Consider the following 20,943-nt stretch of genomic DNA (forward strand, 5'->3'; position numbering starts at 1 on the left):
TCAAAATGTGTTCATCACAGAATTGGCCTAAATGCGCAGTATTTTTATAAACTGTAAAAGAATTAGACTAAAAAAGTTCTACATATTTATTTGATTTATATTTATATCTTATGTTTTCTATTTTTCAATGTTTATGTTATAGTTTACTAATAGAGACTGCCTACGGTACATTTAATTTAGAAAACAAAACGCTGCCTAATAACTCAGTGTATAGCATATACGATTTATGATCAAGTGGTTTTCAGTTGGAGCTGTTCTAGGGTGTTTCCAGTAACTTTTACACATGGGTTAAATTAGTTTTAATGGTGGGTCGAACACCCACACCCGAGCCCCCAAGTCAAAGTGCTCTTCCGCCCATCAGGAATCATAGGCCCGCTTCTGGTGGTCCCTTTAGGACCTTTCTGGGTGGCAGCAGTCACACTTGTGGACAAACAGTTCCACACCATGCCCGCAATTTGACCAGTAGAACCGGGCCTGAAGTCATTGCATAGAACTGGAGACCCCGATGTGGCCTGACCCCTCAAGCGCTCATCATGACCATCTGAGCAGCCATCAGCTGGGTGAAGCTAAAAGGGAATTTCCCCGCAGTTGGATTAGAAAGGTCTCCCACAACCAGCTGGATTACTTCTGCAGAGGCGGGGGGGGGGGGGGGCACCAGGAGCTTCTCTCCTCAGGTGCTTGCCAGCTGTTGTGCAGCCAAATGGGCTGTGAGTAATAAGCCTTACTGTCCTTATCCAGAGCTGATACCGCATACTATTCAGGGTGTTGACTAGGGGTTGACCTGTTCCAGTCCAATCCCAGACCCGGTTGAGGATAACATCACTGACCTACTCTCGCCACAGCCTCTGGGGGTCGATGGTTTCGGGGGCAGCGGGAATGACACTGACTGTCCCCGTCATTTCCTGTATCTGTGTCATCTTGGAGAGCTGACACCTTTTGTGCTCCATTCTTCCAGGCACAGGGTGGTCATCGGTGGCACCTAACGTCATTCAGGTCACAGTTCTAGTATTGCCTTTCAGCTTGGCCTATCTGGTCAAGTCAGTGATCAGGCGGTGATTCAGCCGTGCACTCTGTCCTTGTCACAAGATGGCACTGTCTCTCCATCAATTTGGTCATCTTCTACACACTCATCTTGTCTTATTCTGGTGTGGGGCCCGGGGGACTTGGAGCCCGGTTGGCTCTGCCAGTTGTGCATCGTCCGTCGGCAGGAAACGTAGGTCAGTGGCAAAGCTCTTCCTTTCTCTCCTCCTTCTGGTAGACAGTAGATTTATGGCATCCTCTTGGTAGGTAGCCAAAATCTCTGCTTTAAGTTGGCCATAAGGGAAGCAGCTTTTCTGTTCCTCTGGGCACAGAGGTCTGACAGCATCTTTAGTATCTGAATGGACAAGAAAGATATATCTGGAGCCCATCTCTGTTGTAGCAGGGTACCTTGACACCTCCTCCAGGTGGCATGCCACCGCTGAAGGTTGGCGGCTGGGAGCATTGACTACCTGTGGTCCCCCCCTGGAGCTGCCAGCGGAGATGGCTTATCACCATGATGCTTGGTGGCTGTGGCCCCTGGAGTGTACGGCGGATGAGCCCTTTGCACCAATGTTCCTGTCTGTCTGCGGGCCTTGCCGGCAGCCCATGGAGCAGTGTTGTTCACTCTCTCAGTGGAAGAATATAGGCTACACTCTTCTAGAAAATAACTCTCTCTTTTCCCTGTGTGTCGCCCGCAGGCGGGCGTGGTTTTGAGGTTAAGTTTAGGCATAGTTTCTGTGAGGTTAGCTTTAATGTTAAGGTTAGGGTTAGGCATAGTGTTTGTGAGGTTATAAGGATAGGGTTAAGGTTATGTTTAGGCATAGTTCTTGTGAGGTTAAGGTTAGGGTTTAGGGGTAGGTTTAGACATTTAACCACGCTCACCTGGGCGAAACATCAAGGAAAGAGGAAGTCCCCTTCTAGAAACCTTGCTTCATCAGGATGTTCACAGTACGGTGTGGAAAGCCTGGTTGCTACAGTATGTGCGGTTCAGTGCTGATATCCGGTCCAGAGCCCACCTACTGTCATTTACATACACACGTACATGCACATACAGGACTGCAAAACAAATAATCCCAGTCTACTCTTCCAGTAGCAGGCTACCAGCCTGCAGCTAGTGACCCCTGGGGTGGAGGAATGTGCATTTAGTTGCTCTCTTTTAGTAGATCGATGAGATTTGGCTGCAACGTCAACACTGGATTCTCTAGAACAATAGTTCTCAAACTTTGAGAACTCTAAAACAGTGTTTCCCAAACAGTGGGTCACGAGTAAATATCCCAATGTTTTTTTTATATTATTATTTCAAAAGATTTAAAAAAATGTTCCCTCAAAATTCACAAAAAAATAAAAGGAAGTTGTGATAGCAGATCTACAACGCATTGTGAGCTTGTAGATCGGCTATTTTCACTTTAGTTTGCATCCCAGGGAGACTTCTATGTCGGCTACTCTTGTGGGCGACCTTGGGTTGTACTGGTGCCATCAGGTCAGAGAGAAAGGTTGCGTGTTGGGCAGTATGTTCATCTCCTCTTCATCCTCCTCTTCTCCTCATCTTACGCTTCATTGTCTCTTTATCTTCCTCTCCTCTTCAACTTCATCATCTCATCCCCTTCATCTTCTCTCCTTCATCATTCTATTCTTCTCCTTAAACTTGTTTTTGCTTTTAGTATTGTTCTGTGTGGACCCGGCAGGAAGAATAGCTGTTGCCGGGTGTAACTGCTAATGAGGATCCTACACTCAAAACTCAAACTCCTTGCCTGGCTCCTTATCTCATTGCTGCTTGCAGCTATTATTCTCCTTATCGTCTGCTTGGTTGTCCCCTGTATGGCTCGTTACACACTGCCCTATGTATCGTAAAGGAGAGGATGGCGGTCTGGTCTGTGGTGTGGATGCCTGTACATTTAGTCCGTGAGCCAGGGGGGTTGGTCATTACCATCTGAGGGGATTAATGCTCATAGTGATTTTTGTCAAGGTATGCATGTCTAGAGTTAGAAAATATGTGATAGCCTTGCACCAATGGTAGCTTTATGGGTGCTATCATGCATTTTATGTTATAACACTAGGAGAAAATTACATGGGTCAATATATGAAAACATACTATTAACCCCCCCCCAAAAAAATATACAAAAGGTTTTTCAATTGGTTCTGGTACGTCTAGGCATGCTTAAGAACATACAAAAAAATCTAGGAAATTATATTTCTCGTAAAGCCATCATTTTCAAGATGGCGTCCAATATGACTGCCAGGAGCTTAAATGGCTTTATGATACTGTTCAACCTAGAAAGGTGGTTTTGGTGTCTAAAACTAGGTCTTAGGGTTCAAGAAATATGGCTGAATCAGTGAAATTACCATCAGTTAATTTTTTATTGCCAAATCAAAGATGGTGTCCATCCCATGGTGATGTTCCATTGTACTAAATTATGTTAAAAACAACAAAATATTGCAGTTGTGTGAGGGAATCTGTGAACTTTGTGAACGTGATTCATATGGGGACCTGGGGGGGGGGCATTCATAGGTGTAGAATCTATTTCTAATGTTATATTTTGACTTGCTGGTCAGTCTTTGGCCTATGTGCTAAAGGTCAGGTCAAGGTCTCTCTCGCACCTTATCGTCCAACCAGGTGTCCAAGCAGGCAGCAGATATGGTCACTGGTTGACATGTACAGCAGGCCCTATTCACCTCACAATTGACATGGAGCCGTTTGTTGACACCTTGCAGGTATATAAGCTCTATAATGTAATTGTGCATCCCGGTGGGATGCATGTTATACAGTCATTCTTCAGCTGCATTGCAAAACTGATGCAAGGTTCACTGGAAGTGGAAATGTATGTGGTTGCAGAACATGACAGGCAAGTTCAGTGGTCAGTCCTGAGTGTATCAGCAGCACTCTGAAGTGGTTTCTATCAACTTGGCCAAAGACATTTGAACAGATACAGCAGTAGCCTACCTGGACACTGCACATCTCCATCCTACTGGCTGACAGTGGGTAGACAACTTCTTCCTACACTTCACATCCACCAGTTTGAATGCGCAGGGAGACACATTGACATTAACTTCACCTTTTCTCTCATGAAGCACATGACTGAAGCACTTCTTCCATGCTGGCCATGTGCAGTGTGCTTGATATCTAACCCAGTGCCTGCTGAAGATGCATGTGCTCCATGCCATAGCATAGAGGCTAAGCTAGACCTTGTCTGTCGGCACCATGATGGATTCTGGATCACTGTCTCTGCTGACCAGTCTGGGGAGCAGACTGCCATAACGATCAGGAAAGATGCTGTCATGATGCATGTGAGTGGAGTGGACTGAAGCCTTCCCCAAAATGTGCAGAAACAGAGGGAGAGTTGAAGCACTGGTGTGTCTTGGTCATAAAATATTGGGTTGTAGGATTCCTCACACACAGAAAGATCATCTCTTCAATCCCATCCTTGGCTAATTTGCCCCCATGCTGTTGTGAATAGTAATGTCCTTTACCCACATGAGATGTCATCATGAAGAGTAAGAACATTAAGCAGAAGCCGTTGAGCATGTTGTACACCTTCAGTGCTGACGATAGATACTGCATTTAGTCATGATGAGGCAGACATCACCATGAGTTCCTATATCCCTGATGCAGCCATCTCTGGAAAGGGTGTGATACACATGCTCAGTGATTACACTGATGTTCTTGTCCTGTTGTATGCTGTGTATTGGGGTGTATCAGGTGGACCTACAGTGTAAAGTATAGATGGAGCATTGGGATGGGACAGTCTTATATGTATGACAAAGGCAAGATCAGAGCACACTACACTTTGCTGGCAGGGAACTTCCCAGGCTACCCTGATGTGCTGGGTGAGGTGGGTGCCACAAGTCAATGGCCCTTCCTCCAACACCGACCAACCTGTTGCACCACATGTGGGCTCATTTATTTACAAGTGATGTTGTGGAAAGTGGCAGACCACCAAGCCCCACCTGACAAGTCGTTTGATGTCACAAAATTTGGATAGGAGATCTAGGATATTCTTGTTCCTGTCATTGCTAAGGGTGACCCCACCGTCAGAGCTATGTGACATGGTGCAATATCAATTTAGGGCACAGAGAGTGAGAAGTACATCACTGATGTACTGTAACTGCTCTGGTGAAGATGGTTACTGATGATATGTTCAAGCTACAGATGAGGAGTGATGTTAATAAGGAGGATACTTGTAAGGATGAGGTAGAACAGGATGTGGGTTGGAGAATACAGATGTAGTTGCAAAAGATACATATTTGACATTAGATTATATCATTTTACATTCATGTTATTATGAATACCAGTTCTTGTGACATGTTAATGACACTTTTCACAAAACAAAAGCATGAATAGTGAACCATGAATGTTCATCAAGTTGTTTCCATTTGTTGTTCTCCCAGAGGTCAATTTTAACCTTGACCTGACCTTTGACATGATTGACCTGATATTAAAAAAATAACATCAGGAATGGATTCTACATATGAAAACCCTAAATAATAGGTATTAAACAGAGGTATTCTAAGACAAGCGGATTAAAAGTAAAAAATTGCCAGGCGTGTGTTTAGTGGCCATTTTGGATATTTTCTTACCCATTGCACTATATTCTGTTTATTGAATTTCATAATACATTTCCTTAGAATCTAACATGGTTTTAAATCTATAGGTAATTTACAAAGGAACCCTTTGTGTTCCATCTTTCATTAAAACCAAAGTACATCTTATGTCACATATAGTCACTATGTTGTCACTGCCTGTAATAGAAAAATATTCTAGATATGCAAATTTTAACAACCTTTCTGGACAATATATAGTCTGAGCTTTATCCCAACCATTTTTCAGAGAGAGAGGGTCAATAATAAGAGAGAACCATCAGTTTGAAGTAGAATGCTTCATTCGGATTTTGAAAACTGTGTTTTGGCTTGTGGTTATAAAAGGAGTGATAACACACAGATAGCTACCACCGATGCAAGGCTATCACATTTTTCCTAGCTCTAGGGGTGTATACCTACCCAAAAATCACTATGAGAATTAATCCCCCCAGATGGTAATGATGACCCCATTTTTGGGGTCCTGGCTCACGGACTAATTGTAACTCTTTCCTTTCGGCTGATTCATCGGAGGTTTCCACAGTGTATCAGCTTTCCCCATACGATTTCATTTACTGGGTCCACCTCTCTTGGGTACTTAGGTTCCTGCTCCATCCTCAAATCTACCAAAATGGGTTGGTTTCCTAGTCATCTTGATTGATTGATTGATTGATTGAATACTTTATTTAGAAGTTTGCAGAAACAAGCACATGAAAGTACAGTTTAAATAGGATTGAAAAACCCATGAAAGCCTAATGGCTTGTTTCAAATGGGGTCCCCATGTACTCAAATCATAGTGACATTAATGACAGACAGATGTGCACTACTATGCAGAACATCTCTGGTCTTATACAGTACCTCCTCATTGTAACTCCTTATGAGGACTGCAGCGTCCTCAATCCTGCCGTCCTCAGCTCTGGCCCCTGTCTTTCAACCAGTGTCACCGCCTCCGGATCGCAGCATGCCTGGTCTCATAATAGTGTCTCTTCCTACTTCTACTGTACTCCCCCTTTGTTCACATATTCTGCCCCCGTGCCGGATGTAGTCTGCCCGCACCATTCCACCATACTCCCTATTCTTGGTCAGGCAGTCGTGGCAGTGACTCTACGGTTCTTGTAGCCATCAATCCCCTCAGGGTGTGATGTTGCTCCCCCCATTGGGCGCCTTAAGACGAAAGCTTCTAAAGACTGCAGTCTGTCCAGCAGCTCCCTCGGGCAGTGATTGTTCATCGGCCCACTCTGTCTGCATTCTGTCTCGGCCCTCAGCGCTGATGCACTCTCACTTGGTCCTACTGGACCATTCATTGCTTCCTCCTGAACAAGGGGCTAGCATCCGAGTTGTAAATTGAGGCTATATAGGAAGTGACAGTTCATATAAATGGCCTGTAGTCTCGCTGTTTCACCCGTGCTAGTGTCAGAGGCAATTAGGCTCTATTCAAGCGGATGGGTTTTTGCCGAACTTTACACTTGATTTTATTACCTTAATAAACATAGTGATAAATACTATATGCTTCCAGTGGCTAGTTTGAAGTCTTCTTTCAATCACCATATGCGTTTTGGTTATGGTCCCATTTATTTTAAAATTGATGATAAAGTAGGGTATGCTGTAGGAGGGGTGTGGCTACATTGTGATGATTTTGATTGAAAAGCTTTTTTTTACAGTCTATGCTCCTGAAGCGGTCCTTCCCCACTGCCCCTGTGAGCAGCGGTCCAACTCCCATGGTTAGGTCAACCCCAGGGATAGCTGTTTCTTCAGGCTACCCATGAGCGGCCGCATATCGAAAGGTTCCACCGCAGTCAAGGACATTCATCACAGTCAAGATCCACCTCTGCTTACGGGATGGATTAAAAACCACAATTTCCTGCAGCACTTGTCCAACTCATGCCCCAGCTATTTTCAGCAGTAACACCTTGTACAAAATATGACATCATCATGCTTGCAGTTGCAATATAGGCCTAAATGTCTCAATAGTGTGGCCTATTATTGCAATGTCTGTAATGGCTCTGTGTGTATCAGCCAGTGGTGGAATGTGACTAAGTAGATTTACTCAAGTAGTACAATTTTCAGGTACTTTTACTTTACTTGAGTATTTCCATTGTTCAATACGTTATACTTCTGCTCCATTACACCTCGAGGCAAATATTGTACTTTTTACTCCACTACACAACACGTTACTTTTCAGATTTAGATTATTATTACAAAACGTACATTACATTTTTGTATATTGAATAATACACCTTTACTTGCAACATAGTGTATTTACATTGTGGTATTGCTACTTTTTTGAGTAAAAAAAAAAAAAAGTACTTGTTCCACCACTGAACTCTGATGCACACTATTGCAGTGGTGGAAGAAGTACTCACATTTTTTACTTAAGTAAAAGTAGCAATACCACAATCTAGAAATACTCTGTTACAAGTAAAAGTCAGATTTTCAAAATGTACTATTGATTAAAAGTACAAATGTATTGGGATCAAAATATACTTAAAGTTCCAAAAGTAAAAGTACTCATTGTGCAGAATGTCCCATTTCACAAGTTTGTAAACAAATCTTTTGAAAATAGCAGATCTACAAGCTCACAACGTGTCGCGATGCGATGCGTTGTGTGCTTGTAGATCGGCTATTTTAAAATAGCGTAAGTATAAATAAGGCTAAAGTGGTTAATGTATGTTTCTTTTTAATAATCAAAATCTACAAAGTAATTAGTCAAACTAAAGTTTTCAAATCATTATAATGGAGTAAAAATACAATATTTCCCTGTGAGCTGTAGTCTGTGGAGTACAAGTAAAAGTATTGACAATCGATACTCCAGTAAAGTAAAGTTACCTCAAATGTATACTTAAGTACAATACTTGAGTGCATGTACTCAGTTACTTTCCACCACTGCTGCACACTGATGCACACACTATCATTGAGACATGTAGGCCTATTATTCTAATGAGCTGTAATGGCTCTGTGTTGTTGAACATGAACCAATAACACACGCTCAGCAAAAAGGGGCGGAGTTTCAACTTTTGAAGTGAGTGGTGCAGCGCTCACTGCCTCAGCAGTCAGTCAGTCATAACTTTTAGATCAGCAGGAGGTGGTGGTAGGGTTTGTAAATCTACTACTATACCTTTGTGTGCGTCTGCTTGTGAGGCTTGCAGCGGTGCAAAGGAACATATCGGAAAGTCTCTTTTTCAAAGAGAAGTTTCCATATGTTTTTGTTCTCCTTCTCCCGCGGTTCAGGACATCAACACAAAGCCTGGCTGTCTTCATCGCATGCTGTTTCATTTTCCATAACTTTTTTACTATTTTTTATTTTCTGAAATAGAGTCACGTTTTTTCGAGCTATTTTGAACTGTCAGATCTGCGAAAGCGATCATTCCTCCCTCCAGTCTCCACAGGTTTCTCCAGAATAGCCCACTGACTGCTTTTTACTGGGGGGAATGTTGTTTTGCTGAGCAACATCGGACGATTTACGGGTAAGTTGAAGTAAAGTTACATTGTTTGTATGCATTCTGTGTCATGTTGTTACTGTGTAACGACTAAACTGAAAGTGTGTTGGTCGGTCGGGGTTGGAAGTGTTACTCTAGCGAAAACGTTTCCTGTTAGACTGGCTGACTGTGATGACAGATGTGTTGATCAACGTGGGGAAAGTAATCACCATTTTTACTTAAATAAAAGTATCAGTACTTTAATGTAGAAAAAGTCCAGAACTCAAAATGTACTTGAGTAAAAGTGCAAAAGTATTGGCATCAAAATATACTTAAAGAACCAAAAGTAAAAATGTCCCATTTGACAGGTTCCACAATATATTGGTATACAAATCTTTTGAAAATAGCAGATCTACAAGCTCACAATGTGTCGCATTATGAGCTTGTAGATAGCCAAAGTGTTGTACTAATAATCCAAATCTACTAACTAGTAACTAAAGTTTTCTAATAATTGTAGTAGAGTAAAAAGTACAATATTTGACTCTTAGATGTAGTGGAGTAAAAGTAAAAGTATAGACAATTGGAAATACCCCAGTAAAGTAAAAGTACCTCAAACCTGTACTTAACTTAAGTACGGTACTTAAGTAAATGTACTTAGTTACTTTCCATCACTGGTGCTGCTGATGGTGATCAGCACCAGTGATTATAGCCTACAATTATATTTTGTGGCACATCAGCCACAAGGGTATGACAACATTTAAACATTGCGCTCAGTCTTTATTATGAAACTGTAGTACTACACACTACTACACAACACACCCTCGTGTTGTTCAGAGCAGCTTCCTTCCCCTAATCCGTCTAGTTCTCATTGACATAATGAATTGACAAAAAGACAGTTCTTCTTACCACTCTGATCTCCTCAAATTAAATCTCAAGCCATTTCCAAGACATTTGATCCGATTTAGTGGAAGCCTTCCTCAGACTGTCCTGCCACAGTGAAAGTGACAGCTCTTCCATCATGCCAGCTGGTGTGCCAGACTGTCTATTGAATGCCCTGTGTCTGCCATGTCCTATGCTTGAATGGACGGGGGGCCATACGAGACTGAATGAGCCTCTCCACGTCACACACCAGCCAAGCTTATTGTTTAGCCCACTGTCCTTGGACTTGGCCAGCTGCCCAGAAGTGTTCTGGTTGACGGAGCCCAGTTGACCACAGTTCGCCTCCACTCTTTCTTCAAGTGGGAGACCAAAGCGTCCTTATGGGAGTGGGGAGAGACTGGGGAGTCCCTCTGCAAAGCAAAGCAGTGACAGAGGGGAGCAGTTTCAGGGAAGTTTTCTGCAAGACACCTGTGAAAACACAGAGGGATAAGAGAGCGAGAGAAGGGCTAAAGGCCAAACGAAACACGCTGAAATACTTTACAGACTGACAGAGTTACTGTAAACACTCGTTTTGGTTTCTGGTGTGAAAAAAGGCCGTGGCACACACACACACTCACACTGGTGGCTATACAGTGGAATGGATTATGTGACTTGGCGTGCAGTACACGGTACGCTGGAATCAAAGTCAGTGTTTGTCTGTGTCAAGTCAACATGACACGGCACAGAATGCAAAGAAAATATGCAAACTACTTGCGTGGGCGAGGAGGCATATGCTTCGGAGACGGATAAAGCTTTGGACTCTTTGGACTGTGTGCGGTGCTAGAATTTGAGGCGTGTGTGTTTTGCACCGTTGTGTGAGAGAGTTGTGGAGGCATAGTTTGTTTGCCCAGCATGTGATCACAGCTCTGCTTTGCCCTGTGTGGTCCTTGACATGCATCTGGTTCTAGCTGTACAGCTGTCAATTGGCCGTACTGTACTGTACATGTCCACTTTCACCCTGGCTTCCCTATTTTGGACATATCTTTAGGGGAATTCTTTCAAAAATAGCACATCTACAAGCTTGTGTCGGCTATTTTTTAAACATTTTTAATAGGTCATAATAACATACTGTAAGTGGTTGAAGAGCTCATGTCCGACATGAGTAATTGTATCCATTTTGGGGAAGGCCATTACGCGAGTTACATAATTACATCATTTAATTGGCTTGAATATAAAAAGGATCCAGTCTGCAGGACTTTAGGCCTAATCGTACTTATTATGCTTCATAATGGACCATAATTATGCTTTCATGTATTGGACTACGAATCATTAGAGCGTGTGTCAATATGTCATTATATGGGATAGAGCTCTTCCTGCTCTTGTTTCAGAGAGAGGTAGACCAGGGCTGTGTCTCTGACAGCGGTCATGTCACAACAGCCCGCCCCCTCCTCCTCCCTGCCCCCCCCCCCCTGCACAACATGCCAGAGCAGGGAGTGGTCCTCTCCTCTCCTCTCCTCTCCTCTCGTCTAGCACAGTGGTTCTCAAACATTTTCATGTCAAGGACCCCCAAAATGATATGCATTTGGCTGCGGACCCCCCCATCTCAAAAACATTTTGTGCCAGGGATTCTTTCAAAAATAGCAGATCTACAAGCTCATAGCACGGCACTCTGTTGAGCTTGTATATCTGCTATTTTTTAAATAGCCCAAAGTATAAAGTATGGTTAAAGTGGTTCGAAAATTATTGTGATGCTATATTAACTAATTTTGCTGGGGACCCCCCTAGTACCGCACCTGCAAGGACCCCTGGGGGTCCCCGGACCCCGGAGAACCAATGCTCTAGCGCACGCTTCCTCTTGCTCTTTTGCCTGCCTTCTTTCTTGACACTGGACCGTGTAAAAGACCCCAAACAAAGAGACAGCAGCTCCATTGTAGTTGGGCAGTTGAGCGTTAGCGCTGGGAGTTAGCGGTTAAGTGTTTGGCGTTCACCTGAACACGTAAATGTCAGCCCACGGCGGTGTTGGGTTGCCTCTCTGCAGGCGTCTCATTACTCAACACACTGGGGGGGGGGGGGCTGATGAGGGGAGGGCTGATGAGGGGAGGAGGAGAAAAGGAGGAGGAGGAGGAGGGGAAAGTGTGCTTTGGATCAGGGCTGCGGGCTCATTGGGTATATTGGAAGTTGGAACAGGTGATGTGTGCAAAGTGTTGCATCACCACTTCAGATGAAGAATGTATAGGTGACCATGACTTTCTTTTCTTTTATCCAGTTCCCCTTAACCCATAACAAATGTCTTCTAAATTCTAACAGTTTTCTGAAAAAAACGCATGTTGCTATATCAGTGGTTCTCAAACGTTTTCATGTAAGGGACCCCCAAAATTATATGTATTTGGCCCCCCATCTGAAAATAATCGATTACTGTAAATGACATATCATCATGTGATAAATGATATGGTATTGGAATGGCACAGATTGGCATACTCACCGATACCGATACTAGCATTTTTAGGTAGTATCGGCAGCTTTTCCGATATTGGTATCGGTGTCGGAACAAGGCTACTAGTGTCCCAAGAAAGACACTGGACTATTTCTTAGGCAAAGAAGGGCTTTTGTGTTTGACCTGTTTTTAACTGCTTTGTGAACCAAAGGTTCGGCAGCTTTTATGTTAGACTTTAACCTTTGCCACTTAGTTGGTAGATCTTCAAGATTCTTCATAAGATCTAAGGGCCCTCACAAACACACACCTATGTGTGTTTGTGTCCAGTTTGTTCAAACTCATCGTTAAAAGGCCAGTGTTTCTGTTATGCCAGCATGCTGTCATCATAAACATAAGGGCTGTCGCTCACTCAACTGCGGAAATACACAGTAAAATGTGTGTTAATTGTAAAGTGTTCAGAGTTCAATTCCGAATTTTACTGTGTAGCCTACCTGACGCAAAGTGTGGCTTAGCCAAACCCTAATTGAGGGGATATAAACACTCCAACCTGGTAATTTAGAATTGTAATTCAGATTTATATGGGTAATTTATTGGGTAATTACAGCATTTAATGGGCCACTAAGAGGAGATACCTTGAAGCAAGGTTTGTGCTTGTGTATCTTCTGCATAGGTAGCTTACCATCATTTTAGCTAAATCACAAAGTATCTTATTTTAAGAAGCTTTATGCTTGGGTCAGTATACATATTTATACATTTGTTTATACAGTAATAGCTTGGTGTTTGCTGAAGAATCTGTTGTTGTACAAGTTTGCACCTGCATTTCATGGGAACATAGCATTTGTATCTCAGGGCAATAACAAAATGTTTACACTTTAAGCCTTCGCTGTGTGTGTGGTCAAATTAAAAATATATAAATCTCAGTTTTACTGGGTAGAGCCTTCATGGCCTCAGAATTTCCTATAAAAGAACCCCAGTCTAAATAAACTAGAGATGCTCAGTAGAGCGCATGGATCCACCAGGAAGTGTGGCCAGTGGCAGTCTATGATGTCAGCCATCTATGACATATCATTTATGATGTATGACTCCATGATTGGGCAAGGTTTCAGCCCAATCTGACTGACTTATTTGACTTCCATTATAGAAAATGTAAGTTTAATATAAAAAGAAATATGAAACAGAAATTAATGGTTGATCAGTCTAGTGGATTCTGAGATTAACCCCGGACAAATAGACACAAACAAAACATACTGTAGAGAAAACATACTGTAATCTTCCCCTTTGCCTTCGGCCTGGTGGCGATAAAGCAATTATTGCAGCAGGGTCAGTGTTACAGAAGTTATCCACTGGGCCAGAAGAAGATACTGTTATTCTTCATTAGCTTTAAACCCTTATTATTACCTCACAACAACAAAAAACGAATGGGCTTCTAGTACTGTTTTCTTTTTCCACAAACCGATACAAAAAATGCAGGCTACAGTCAATGGCTATAAGCCAGGAAATCCACCCACTCACCTCCTCTGTCTCTCCTTTCTCCTGGCCTAACCCGACTCTCCCCTCTCTCTCCTCGGCACTCAGCGGAGGCCGGTGTCTGCCGCCCCGCCAGGCAGTTCCACAGCACAAATATTTACAGTAGGGAGAGGGGATGTGACAACATGAGCAATTGGAACTCCCCGGAGAAGGGTGCTAGGGGTTAGCCGGAGGCTAATCTCTGTTAAAACATATTTATAAACGAGGCTAGCAATTAGAGTGGCAGGTTTCCAGCATTGACACTCAAGATGTTAACTGTATTATTTAGTCATCGACTGCACAGCCGGGGCCCATGCAGATGTCTTACACAAATATAAGTTTCACGTTGCACATTGCTCAGGGTTGAATTTCATTGCACACCTGACTTTCATTTGTGAGGCATATGCACTTCTTTTGGGGACCACATGAGACAAGCGTCACAAAGCCAGACCTTACTACATTTCACTCGATTTTATCACATTGCTGGGTGAAAAGCCTTGGCTGAAAGATCAGGAACAACTTCAAGTGTAGAGATAAGGCAGAAAGAAATCCAAAGAGCATTTGCTATATTGTAACCAAACAGAATCCAGGATATCAGTCAAAGCAAGGAGCAGGAGTGTAATTTTATGTGTACTGTATTTTCTTGCCATCCAAATGGGACACAGGCAATAGTTGATGCAAAGATCAGGTTTGGGTGTATCAAAGGTGAGGGAGAGGAAACCAAGGGTTAACAACTTATGGCATATTTTATACTTTCAAAAAGGTTCAAACTGATTTTCACCTACAGTATAGTGAGTATACTGACGTGCCCAAAATGAGAGACTCCAGTTTGAAAGTGGGTTAAATGGTTACTTGCTCCATAGCAGAAACAGAATCTGCGGTTCCTCCATGAAACACCATTGGAGCCAGACAGACTAATATCCTAGATCCGGGTAGACCAGATGTGGGTTGGGGGATTTCTAAAGCCTTCTGTTTGGACATGGAAGCACTAGTAATATAGATGTTGCACAAGGTTTGCTTAGCATTGATCCACAAAACGGGTCCTTTCTACTCAAAAATGACGATGTTTCCATTTTATATCTTTCTCCAGAATATAATTGCCTCTATTGAGAATGCCAACAGATCATATTATATATGTTTATGACAGGTTTAATTCCTCTTTGCTTTGTTTTTAGATTAACATTTGTTGTTCAAAACATGCAATGAGTTCATTGAGTTCTCGGGACCATCAGTGCCTCAGTTCATTTTAAAAACATGAGTAATACTGAGAGTTGAGGTTTCATGTGGAGTGACATCATCAACAACAAATATCACCCTTAAAAACGGCACTCTTTATACAGTAAACAACACGCAAGAAGGGCTAATACCTGACGCAGATCTAGTGGCCATGCAAATGAGTGCTTGCAACGAGGAAATGTCACATTCAGAGGGAGTAGCCCACTTTGACTTTGAACTGCTTTTCCCCACATACATGCCTCAGAACAAGGCATTCATTTCAGAAGGCGTTTCACTGTACTGATACCCATAATCCTCAGTGAACCGCTATGTGCGAGCAAGATGGGTTTCTTAATTTGTGACATTTAAACAGAATACATTTGCAGCATTGCCACAGTGTGTCCATTAAAAACACTCACACCAGCTTACAGTCAGTGCTGTTTGTCTGCCATTCAATGGTTAATTCCACCACTCTTAATACTGTATCTCAGCTCTTAATACTGTGCCCCCCCCCCCCCCCCCCCCCGCAAAATGGGAGAAACTCCATACTCCCACATCCCCCACCTTGGTCAAATTCCAGCTGTCCAGATGCTGTCCAGTGGATTGCCAGAGATCACGAGAGAAAGGGAGAGACCCCATATGACTTAGATTTCTCTCTCTCTCTGTCGCTGTATGCCCCTCCTCCGTGTGTTCAGTGTTTTGTCTTTTCTGTGATTGTGTCCCATCTCTCTCTCCGTTTTACATTTCGCACTCGGCTTCATTCTCACCATTTCCCCCACCTCAACGCTCATCTGATACAGTGAGATGTTAGTTAAGCCTTTTGAAGTTCAGTATTCTCCCACGGGTCCAGGGCGCCAGTCTGGGCCTGAACTAGTTTTAAAGTCCACGGCTGTTGACAAGTGTAAAAGTCACATTAGATGGCGTTTAACCCGAAGACACAAGACTGAAACTCCCAGCGTAAGAGTGATAGATGGGATTACTGTCCTGTGGTTCACTCATGTTTCCTCAAGTTATGTAGTAGGGAATAATAATGAGAATAATGCTCCATGATATTGACCAAAAAATACAGCATATTGAGACTTTTTGTGTACACAATGTTTTCTAAAATAAAAGGTCATCTATAATAGGCTTATATCCTTTGTTGGCTCAGGACTCCCACACAACAACACCTTATTTAGTCATCTGAAACGCTTTGAAGACGCAGTGCCTTTTTCTGTTTTTCATTTGTCTAAGGACTCAACGTTACTTCTCGGGACCAACCGATGTAGTTAAAATTAGCAAGGATGTCTTGCCTGTGTATTTTCACTTTCCCAATGTAAGCTAAAAGCTTGGCAAGCTCTGGCAAATATGCAGAACAGACTGCACTCCTGATGTATCAGGACAATGCACCTCCCCTCACATTGACTTATTAATGAGTCGCGTCACTCAAATAAATACTTGTGTCATGCCTGATGTGAATGCACTTCAACATCAGCAACCAGAAAATGTATAGTTAAGATAATATGGAATTTATTAATAATCTATAGTATATAATCCATCCATGCATGTAAAAAAAATCATATATATTTTTTTATTTCAGCTTAAGTTTGAGTTACAAAAAATATATATAATCCAGTATTTTTATGAGCTGTTCGATGCGTCCACAGAAATATAACACTTAAATGTAAAATTTTTGGGGGGGATTGCGATATACAGTATAACGGTAATACCAATGATCATTATTTTGAAGGAAATAGGCTTGTGGCACTCTAAGTTTAAGAATTTATTGCTGCCTTTTGCAATCTGGCTTCAGTCCGAGTAGCAGACGTGATCTGGCTCTGACTGGGACCTGGTTTTCTCTTTCAGCTCTGTGCCCTGTATCGGTTTCAGATCCAGGTTTTAAATGTCTGTCATCAAATTACTTGGAATTGTTGTGATGGATGTCTAATGCTTAATTGCACCCTAATTGTCTGTCATGCATTTGTTTGAAGTTGAGACGGACAATATTCGTCAAAGTCAGGTCTACTGGTTGGTTTCCGCACATTTGCAGTTTAACGTTATAACGAGTAGGATTCGTCGGTTGCGGTTTGTCGACGCACCACACATTTGTAGTGGGCTGTAAGTGATGATTGAGAGGGATTATTTTATATGGGTTTACTCTATACATAGTTTTTTTTAGGAAGATCCTACTTGTTATACCTCTAAGGTGTCTGAAGGCTTTTGTTTTGTAAATTCTTCCTATGTTTGCCCTTTTAAAATGTTGCTTTTGTTTGACAATTTGGGTCCGGGAGAGTGGGGCCAAGATGATACATCACAAGAAAGGACTGGAAGTACATGTGGAAATGGTTCCGAAAGTCTTTCAGCTTCTTGTTCCTCCTACTGCGATTGGCCCATCTTATCTGAAATGCACGCACGCACGCACGCACGCACGCACGCACGCACGCACGCACGCACGCACGCACGCACGCACGCACGCACGCACGCACGCACGCACGCACGCACGCACGCACGCACGCACGCACACACACACACACACACACACACACACACACACACACACACACACACACACACACACACACACACACACACACACACACACACACACACACACACTGGCCTTGCATTGTGTGCTTGGTGTGGTTGGTTGTGGTCGGAGCAGCACTGCAGCAGGATAACACTTGGTGTGGTATATATCTGTAGCTACTACATCTGTCCCATTAAAAAGCCCTCTGAGTGTGTGTATCTGGCCTACATTAGCTCTCTGAACGGAATCCAACTTAGCACGCTTTGTGTGGGTGTGATTGTGTGTGTGTGTGTGTGTGTGTGTGTGTGTGTGTGTGTGTGTGTGTGTGTGTGTGTGTGTGTGTGTGTGTGTGTGTGTGTGTGTGTGTGTGTGTGTGTGTGTGTGTGTGTGTGTGTGTGTGTGTGTGTGTGTGTGTGTGTGTGTGTGTGCACTGTGCAGTGAGAGAGAGAGATTCCTGATCTGCCAGCCAGATAAAGTCCCATAAACCCCACCCTTCCTCCAGTCCAACCTCCATGATCATACACTGCAAAATCCGGTCCGTTTCAACCCTGAGAGTGTAAATATGGGTACGGACCCTTATGGGTCCATATTGACTCTCTCTCTCTTGCACCCATTTATTTGCTTGTTTGCGTTCTCGTGTGCGTCATGTTTAATGGCTCCTTTTTGAATGCAGAAAGCCGGAAGGCTGGGACAAAGAAAGACTATAAAACAAAAACAACCTCTGGGTTAAAGGGGTTGAAAAAAAACTCTTTCTGTCTCTGTGTGTCTCTGTCTCTCTCTTTCTCTTATGTCACGTATGCACATACACGCACACACACACACACACACACACACACACACACACACACACACACACACACACACACACACACACACACGTACTGTGTACAACTGCCCACAGCACACAACACAATCATTATGAGAACGTTGGTAGACATGACTGAGGGGGGGTGGTAAGATTGGTAATATAATAAGCATGGTTGGTTGATCCACATTGCAGTGAGATAGATGTACTGTAGGCATGTAGGGGGGTCTGTTGTTCATGCACTGCTCATTACAGTGGGGTCACTTTTGGGTGACACAGACTCCAGGCATGAGTAGACCAGGGGGTTGTAATGTCAACTGCCTTATGGATGACTGGCTTCAGTCAGCAGGGCTTCTGGTAAAAAGGATTTCTCTGTGTCTGTGTGTGTCTGTGTGTGTGTGTGTCTGTGTGTGTGTCAGATGGATTAGTCCAGTGTTTCCCAAACAATGGGTCGGGCCCCATTTTGGGGTCACAGACCAATTTTTTATGGGTCCCTTTTTTACGCAGCCTACAATTTGTATTATCATTTCAAGACATTTTCTAAATAAATAAATAAAACACAAAAACATTATCTAAACATTAATTAATTAAGTTTGGGTCCCGGGGAGACGTCAAAATGATCTCTTTTGGGTCTCGACTCTCGAGCAAAAAAGTTTGGGAAACACTGGATTAGTCTCGGGCCCCATTTTCGCCCCATCTTCTTTTGACTGCAGCAGACCCCTAAGACCCTCGCCACCAGCACCACCAGGCTGCATGGGGCCTCTTGGCACCCTGGAGACACATGACATGCTCCTCCTCCACCACCCACAAAAGCCTCCTTTTTCTCTCCAGCCATCTCTCCTCCATCGCCTCTCCCTGCTTCTGCCCCCCCCCCCCAGTTGTCTCCAATCCCCACCCCTACCCCACCACCCCTCTTATCTAATCTTGATACTCTACCCCATAGAGTTATATTTTTATATAACTATGCTCTGTTTCCCCCCCATCCCAACCCCAATTCTCCCTGCTTCTTCCTCCTCTGCGCTCCCTACTAGCCTAGGGATGCAACAGTGATATAGTTTCATAGTTTCATTGATTTGACCGATTTATAAAAAAGAATCGATTCATATTCAATCCCTATTTTGGGCATGTCATCAGAAGCCAAAGGTAAAAAATACTAAAAAACATTACAAAATAGCAATGCTATGATGTTAGCTTGTACTGTAGATCGGCAATTGTCAATATTTCTATTGGATGTAAAATACCCCTTTTTAAAGGAGTAGTTCACCCAAAAAATGACTTATTTTCTATCAATTACACACCCATGAAGCCTTGAATTCATGGAGATTGTTTGGCTTTTGTCGCATTTCTAATCCAATAAGGTGGGGTCTCGGCGGAGTCTCCAGTAGGAGACTCATTGAGTCAACTCCGGTCATCAAGCTATTGGCTTAGGAATGCGACAAACTAAAAGATCTCTATGAATTGAAGGCTTCATGGGGTGTGTAATTGATAGAAAAGTAAATTTTGGGGTGAACTATTCCTTTTTAAGTGGTTAATTGATTTGACGTAGATACACAAATATCAAAACGGCGCGCTTCTCGATTAGATTAATTGGATGGGTAATTGATAGAATAATCGTTAAGAAAATAATTGATAGTTGCATCTCTAATCCATGCATTCTCCCCTCTCATCTTCATCTTGTCTCTCTCCTTCCATGCTCTACCCTTCCCTCACCAGCTCAGTCAATCAGGAAGACGTTGAGTCATGATAATACAGTGTTTCAGCATCGTTAGTGGAAAGGCACCGCTCCTGTATTAGTCGATGCCCGCTTCAGCAGTGCAGGGCGGAAATGCTGTATGATTTGCTATTAGTATTAAACCCTGTCTTCATTCTGCCTACGGTTGCAGGCACAGCCCTTAAATGAGACTGCAGTAAGTGCAGGAAAATGGCTTTATAATGAGAAACATGTTGGCCTCTCATTACGCGGTCTATTACTGTAAGAGGGTGGTTTGAAGAAATGCACAATAAGGCCCGCCTCTGTTTTTCAGTGTTTTCGGATGCATTTGCTCGGCTGAATAATGAATACTTGTAATGGGTCTAAGTCGCCGATTAGCACATGCAGAAGTCAGATATGGTTATTGGATTAGGAGGTGATGACCCATAACCAAGCCTGTCTCTGACTGGCTGGTCACATGACCTGGCTGCAGGCAGGCACACATGCATGCACAGACACACAGACACCAGATAGGCCACACAGACACTTTCTCCCACAGCAAGGGATATCACATTCCTCTTGTGTCACTCTCTTCAAAAGCATTGTGAAAAGGCAAAGGTAAGGTTGCATTTTCCACGCAGCATTCCTTTTACATTACAATAGCTTTATACTATGTAAGAAAATGGCGATGCACTTGATATTCTTGATATTATATTTTTCTTTTTAACTCATATTGGCAAATTAGTTAATTCCTTAGCTCAAATTTCAGAACAAATAGTGCTATGGGGCTGATGAATGCTTCAGGTACAAAATATCTCGGTGTGTAATAATTCAGAGTTGAATAAGCCTGATACTCTGGACTTAGAAGAATAGTAGAATTGAGCAACATTCAGTATCGATATTATTATATCAATATTGTGT

The 20,943-nt window shown here is 43.0% G+C and overlaps 1 protein-coding gene across 1 annotated transcript in view; it reads left to right on the forward strand.

Annotated features, from left to right (window-relative positions):
* Window positions 1-8,662: 8,662 nt before the first annotated feature.
* Window positions 8,663-20,943, forward strand: part of LOC308105566 (supervillin-like) — a 76,273-nt gene continuing 63,992 nt past the window's right edge. The window contains exon 1 of the mRNA XM_080456385.1: window positions 8,663-9,056. The gene's annotated coding sequence lies outside the window, so the exon portion shown is untranslated. The remainder of the gene's footprint in view (window positions 9,057-20,943) is intronic.

The sequence above is a fragment of the Gymnoscopelus braueri genome (genome assembly GCF_963280865.1).
Source record: "Gymnoscopelus braueri genome assembly, chromosome: 17".
Classification (NCBI taxonomy): domain Eukaryota; kingdom Metazoa; phylum Chordata; class Actinopteri; order Myctophiformes; family Myctophidae; genus Gymnoscopelus; species Gymnoscopelus braueri.